Raw genomic sequence first — 7561 nt, 5'->3', positions numbered from 1 at the left:
CTGGAACAGGTCCATGGCTCCAGGATGGCCGTGGCCCGGCCCGGCCGGGCCCAAGCAGGGCCTGGCCGGGCCCGCTGGCCCCCACACGGGGCCCACAGCCACCTGTCCCAGCGCCAGAAACGAGAGAGAGCTTGGGGGGGAGTTTGCCTATTCTTAAATGTGGATCACAGAGGTGGTCACAACTTTAAGTGGCTTAGAGAATTGTCCATATCCAAACTGGCCAGCTGATAGGTTCTATCAGTTCCCAGAGGAAACTGTAAGCACCCCTTAGCAAGGACATCCTTTCCGGGACTGTGCTTGCTAACCTATGACACTCAGTTGTCATTGTTCACACTGGATTTACATTTTGGTTATATTAAAAAATAAGTAAAATGCTTTCTTTTCCCCTCACAATATTATTAGCACTAATGTTGGTAATGATATTAAAAAAGTACCTTCCATGAATATTTCTGATGAGTGGGTAAAGGATAGCTCATACAATTACCTGTCTAATAGAACAGTTCTATTCTAAAATGCATGAAATCCTAGGAAAGGGCACCAGGATGGTCTTGATGTTCAAACTTTGCAGACTACTGTTCAAATACCAGTGTTTTTCTAGCTGTCCTCTCTTAAAGAAATCTTGTAACCACTACACAAATGCCACTTTTAATGACTCTGCTAAAATTTCAAGTAAGCCCTCCATCATAGCCAAGGTTCCTATAATACACAACCTTTCTGATAACCATGACATATAAATTGCCTGCAGAAGGAAATCAGAAGAGTATATCTCAAATTCAGCTCATCTGTCAAAAGCTTAAAGATGATTTCTGACCACAGTGTTATATGAATGTGTTTGGACTGTTGGTAAACGACAGCTATTGGAGAGATAAAAGCACCAGCTTGGAAAATGAGAACTCCTTTAAATTTAATCTAATGGGACCTATTTCTGAGTAGTTACACACCATGAAGTTTTGATTTTTCTATTTAAAAACCCTAAGATGAAAAGGACAGCAGGAGAAGGGTTAGGATTGAAACAGCAAGATTATCTTTTGAGATAATACAGAAACATGGCAGTAACAGGAACCCCATAGATTATTTGCAGAGGATTCCATGAAATAGTGAACATGGTGGTAACCTCAAAAAAATATTCTGAGGCAGACTACAGAACACCAAAAAAATCTAATACATTTATAAATATTTAAGGATTTCTGCAGAGAAGTTGGCTTTTTATTCAGAGGAAAGAGGAGGAAATATCCAGGTCACCAAAACAGTGGCATACATATATAGTTCAGATTAACTAGCTGCAGTTAGGAAGAAGCTGTTTTCCCCAAACTGATAAGGGACTTTCAACAGGCCCAGTGGATAACCATGAATAAGACCGGATGTTGTTATTGTGCATGATGTTATGGAGTAAAGTGTCACATTCCATGTGACACAATAAGAATTCAGTGCATTTAGGCACACTACCGTGTGGGTCACTGGCAGCTCGAGCTTTCCACCGATGCTCGTGGGACAGGGCCCAGTCATGAATGCTGTAGAGGCCTGCGTGGCCCATCACAAATTCACTGTGATTTACATCTGATTAAGATAAAAGTACTTAAAACAAATGTACAGATATAAAATCAGAGCTAAATTAAGAAGCCATTTACCACAACTTTCTTCACTCCTCTGAATCTCTCCATGTGACATAGCGCTTTCCTTGTAAGGGCTTTTCAGAGGAAAGTTTTTGTTTAACTGTTGAATATTCTGAAGTATTTTTTCTTCCTGACCGACCTTCATATTCTTCAAGGACTTCCTTCAGAAACTGAGGATTAAAAATACTGCTCTTCAAACAGAAAACTCCCATATGTAAGAGACTACTGGACAATGCCAGCTCCAAAACCTGCACTCATGACATATGTACATACATATGCTCATACACATACCCACTGATAATATTGCAAATGAAAGAGGAAAAAGCAAAAGGAATGACTTTGAAGACAATCAAGATTCATTTAAGAGCTGAAAAGAGACTGTTGAACAGTCTCTAAGTTGAAAGTCTCTAAGTTGAACAACTTTCTAATTTCTTCCTCATAAAGATATTTCCTGAATTAATTTCTCTTTTAAATTGACCTGCAGCCTATATTGTTTTTTAGAAAAAGTTAGTATTACTCTCGGCCTTCATATAAATATTTTCAGTGATGGGAATAATCTGTATCAGGCCATGTCAGCTTGTTCTGGTGGTTAAATATTTTTACTTCAGAAAATATTTTCCTTGTATCTTGGTACTGAACACACCGAGCCTCTGTTTCCAGCACCCAGGATATTGTTATATTGTTGTTTTTCATTATAGATATGTCTAAACTAGGATCATTATTTATTTTGCCAAAATTATTCTTTGGAATTTTTTTCTTCATAAAATAATTATTATTTCTTTTTACAAAAAAGGTTTTCTGGCTTTCTGCTTAGGTACATTTCATGGTGCTTTCTTAAATTTTAACCAATATTTCACTATGATTCCCATATAAATATAAAGCAGAAACACAGAAATCCAGGAGTATTTGTGCTATTATCAAGGTCGGAAGGAATATAGTCTGTCTTGTCCTACTGTCATCTTTTATATACATCAGGATTATATTAGTCTTTTTGGTTCCATTACAGTACCATCATATTTTCAGATATCATTTCCCAGAATAAAGTTCTTTTTCTTGAAGAAACATGTATTTCATCTTTTGTTACAAATGTAGCTTCTTAAACATTAATAAAATTTATGGGTTGAACAAATTTATCTATATCACAACTACGGACAACTTCTCCCATGATTGTATTGGTTGCACCTGTATTGACCTTAATTCAATAACCTTTTCTTACCTTCTCTAAGTAAAAGTTAGAGCACAGTGTCATGTATCTCTTGATTATAGCTCTTTGCTTATAACTATACTTTATTTTTAATCAATTTGTTCACTAATGCCAATTTTTTTTAAAGTTAATTTTGAATTAGTCATCCATGTTGTATTGAAAAAGAAAGTTAAAATATAAAGAAGATAAAACCAAAATTTTATCTAGAAAGACACTGGAATGTGCTAGCTTCTCAAAGTGTCTTATGATTTTTACACCAAACTCCTTATAGTAATGTGGTAGCCAATCTAACTGTCGGTTGGACAATGATGGCATCTTTGCACTATTTGTCCAGGAAACAGAAATGAATTTTGTATTTCCATCTTTTAAATGAAGAAGGTAAGGTTGTTGCAAAAATGGAAATAATACATGATCCGAAGTTTAATGTCCTATGACTTCTTGATTTTTTTTTCCTTTTTAAGATTTCTAAAAGAGATTTTAAAAAATAGTTCAGAAATTATTTCCAGAAATTCTGAATAAAACCTTTGACAATTGGAAAAGAGAGATATTTCTCATTAGATCTATCTCTCTTTCTGGTTTTTTTTTTTTTTCAGAGAGAAATAATATAGAGAAATCATTAAGAAATTTAAATAATCCTAACTTACAGCATAATGAATAAACTGATATGTTATTTTGCATGCATTCAGTCCGAGATATCAATTTAGTGCTGATTTATAACCATACTACTTTTAATATTAGCCTCCAGCTTTGAGGATATCTGAAAGTCCAGGCCAAAAATCAAAAAAGCCTTGAGAAATGCTAATTACACTCCTGCAAATCAACTATATACTGGAGGAATAATGCAACAGACAAATACAGATCTGTGGATTTGATGAATCATGGACATGAATTTTCGGGTTATTAAATGCTGGCATATACAGCAAACACATGCTGTATATACTGTGTATATAGTGCAAATACATATTTGAAGATTTCATGTGTTATGTAATCCTGAGTAGAGGAAAAAAAAACATTTTAAGAAAATGTGTATCTTGGTGTTAAATATCAAGTCAGTAGATGACTTCTGATTTTGGTACAGAATACATTTCCATATAGAAGCATAATGGATCAAACCAACTTTTCTAACTTGTCACAGAAAACTTGTGCTACTGCTTTTAGTGAAATGCTGGAGCACTACCATCCCCCAAGTTGCAACTACAACAATAGAACTCATTGTTTCCATAGAAACCAAGGAATTTCAGATGAGGGGGGAAGTAGGCTGCGGTGTATTTCTGCCCCTTCTTACATGCGGTAAAAATAATAAGCAGACATGCAGGATGAAGAAAATACTCAATTCTCTCCTCCCATTTTTGGGAAGTCATAGAGTGCATGAATGTCAGTCAGAAGAGCATCCCAAAAAAAGGGAAAATAAAAGGTGCCGTGCTCTGTCATATGCATCCTATATATGGATTTGCAGCAGGCTAGTAACCAGTCAAAAAAAGCAATTAAAATAAATAAATCAATACCTTTATTTATAAACTATTGAGAATCTTCCTTGCAGTGTCTTGCAGTGTTGCAGCTTGCACAACATTTGATATGAAAAATCCTTGGCAACATTCCTGAAGTCTGAAGCCTTTCAACATGCTTTGACTACCAGTGTACAAGTCCTCAGAGGTGTAATATTTCTATGATCCAACTCCAAAAAGACCTTGAAATTATTAGCTTCAAATTGGCATTATACTGCTGTGTAGGAAGCAAAAATGAAAAATGAGAATCTGATCACTTTTTTGACTACCCATACACCTTATTCACTGGGCAAAATTCCTATAATTTTCTCCTAACTTATTGTTTAAAAAAGAATGTTGATTTTTTTTTACAAGTCACCATGGGATATTTTAAATTAAGCGGCATCTATAATTTCATATTTGAATAAGTAGCACAGAATGCACAGACCAATTCCAGCATAGCAACCCTAAAACTGAAAATGAATGTTAATTTGCAGGAAGAACATTTTTTGTGACTGTGAAGAACCGAAAGTAATAACTAAATATTGCATCCTGTTACAGTCTCAAAAAGACATGTTCCTGACCTTATTCTGCTAATTAGGAAACCAAACCAGTGCCAATCTGCAATTACCTTTCCTGAAGTTCCAGAGCTGAGTTTTAATAATGTATGCAGCATAGCACATTCCTATAAATAATAGGACCTCTTTGGTAAGAAGACTCAGGCATTTGTTAATGTGTCTTTAAATTAGTCCAATTAACAATTTCAATGTTTTATACCAGTAAATACATAATTTTAATTCAACAACTGAATATCTACTCCCAACTATTTGGACCTTTAAAACATACAGATCAGGAGTCAGAGAAGAAAATGTTCTGTGCTTTTTGTCACTTCTATGGAACTTCTAATTCTTGTCAGCATCATCCTCCATAATAAATTGATATTTATCTGCAAAAGCACAAATCTGTAGTGTTTAAACAATTTCATGAAACTAGTCACATGCTTTAAAACCTTAGCAGCCTCTCAAGCCACCTGCCGACTGGTCTATCAGACCACTGAACTGTTCAATTACTGTGATTACTGGTATTACTTGACTTAGTATCTGTGTCTTCTGCCAACAGAAGAGAAGGAATATATATATATAAAACAGGAAACTATATACAAATTTTCTGTAGTTCATGTGAGTTCGGATTAAAATCCTCATAAACAATGTTAACTTTCTGTGTGGTGTATGAAAAGACACTGATGATTTTCTTTTATGATTATGTTTTGAAGACTTTAATTTCAGTAGAGAGCTTCTTAATGTCCTTAATTGTCCAAGCTAATGAAAACTTTGCCTGTGTTAAATTCCCATGGACAGGTGCTTTCTAACTTGATATCCTAAGGATATGAGGATTATACCCACATAATATACTTGGGTTTGTACATGTGAGTGTCCCCAGGTATCTTACTCAGGAGAAAAAAAATCTAACCAGCCATGTAGGGTTCTCAAAGTTATTCTGTTCTTAGGCTGCCAAGGAAGATAAAGACTTGATTAATGTAGCAGTAGAGAGGGGAAAGGACAGGCTCTCATACTCCATGATGGAAAGAGAAGCAATGGAAATCCCAACTGCTTGGAAGCTTCAGATAGGGATTGCACCTCAGATACAGCAGGATGCAACCACAGTATTTATTATTATAGTGGTCATGATTTATCTGTTCATACAAGATTAGTGAGTGCCTTGAGGACAATCTGGGTCAAATTTTTGTTCTATCTATTGCTGTCCCACTAAAAGAGCATATTGGCTGTGAGACGACAAATGATATCTTGTCTCCGAACATATAAAATATCTCAAAACAAGTAACTAGCCACTTCAAAGACAACACTTATAGGAACTGGCGAGTATTTTTGCTACCAATACTGAACTCTGAGTTTGAGGGAAAAGGCTGACCAAAAGGACAAGACTTCTCTTAGCATAAATATGTAATGATGTTACCAAATAGCATTCTGAGCTAGAGACATGAATAGTTTTTACCTTAACTACAAAAGAAACCTAACAAACAAACCACCAACTATCTAACCAATCAACAAAAACTTTATGTGTAAGACTGTATTCAGTTTGGGGGAATATTTTTTATTTATACTGCAAGTTTTCCCATAATATAACGTAAATGACACCAAAAATTGCTACTGTGTGCTGAGGAATGCAGGGGGGATGGAATGTTTTAAAGGCAGAAAGACCTGCTAGGTTTTGAGCATACCTACGAGTTGTGTAGGTAACTGGGTTATTTGCGAGTGTTAGCAAAAAATGGAGAGGCTTCACACGTAAATAAGTAGTTATTGCTGAAAATACAGCTTTTCTCTGTTGCACATCTTTGAGCATGGTTCAATTCCCATTTAAGCATTAGGAGGATATGTTAGATTTTAGAACAGAGAAAATAGAGGACAGTTAGGTATAAAATATTGATACACTTGTATCAGCAGAGTCACGGTCAGGATTTTTCTGCTGATTTCTCAATTCAAAGTCATCAAAGAAGCAAGCACTCTGACAGTTCAAAAGGTGTGGTAACCCCTATTTATCTGCCATTCCAAGACAGCTGATTCCAGTCATTCACCTTCCCTTTCAGTGCTTATAAGGATAGTTTTCCTGTAGTCTTCATATTTTGTGCTTGTTTGTTGGCTGCCTTAGTGATAATTGTTCTGATCATCATTTTACCGAGAGAACTTCAGACAAAATTCCTCCGGAAGCTTGTAATAGGAAGCAAGGAAAGGTTACAACCATAACTTCACGGAGACATAATTTTTTGGGGGTATGTCAGTGCCGTGAAATGGACCATTGTCCTGAAGTTGTACTGCAAGAGCAGAGTTGCACTGTTCCCTTCCACAGATTCAGGGCAGAATCAGGAAGAGTGCACATGGCATGGGACAGCCATGACAGGATACTTAGTCCACAAGGCAAGATAGACCTGACTTTTTGGCACATGAGTCTAATGAGTGCACATATGACCACATTAACTTGCTCCTGCTGCTTCCAGGTCTAGTGTTGGTGAAGATCAGCTGTCCGTGCACTTCTCTTGAGATAAACATGTATGATGTTAGCCAATTTCCCTATTCTTGCATTTCTGCCATAATACAACTCTGTATGCAGTTACAGTCCCTGGGGTGAATACCGATTATGAGATTATTGCTACCACAGTGAAAAAATAATTGATATTATTAATAACTATTATTTATACTAATAAATGTTCAATAATAAAAATTAATTCTATTAAGCAATAAACA

General features: G+C 35.8%; 1 long non-coding RNA gene across 1 annotated transcript in view; it reads right to left on the bottom strand.

Moving 5' to 3' along the window:
* The window catches only part of LOC108447402, a 62971-nt gene that overhangs the window by 31551 nt on the left and 23859 nt on the right, over positions 1–7561 (bottom strand). The gene's annotated exons all lie outside the window — the stretch shown is intronic.

This window comes from Corvus brachyrhynchos, unplaced genomic scaffold, assembly GCF_000691975.1.
Source record: "Corvus brachyrhynchos isolate BGI_N302 unplaced genomic scaffold, ASM69197v1 scaffold6, whole genome shotgun sequence".
NCBI classification, from domain to species: Eukaryota; Metazoa; Chordata; class Aves; order Passeriformes; family Corvidae; genus Corvus; species Corvus brachyrhynchos.
The sequence above is the reverse complement of the archived record's forward strand: the minus strand, read 5'-3'. Positions and strand labels throughout refer to the sequence as shown.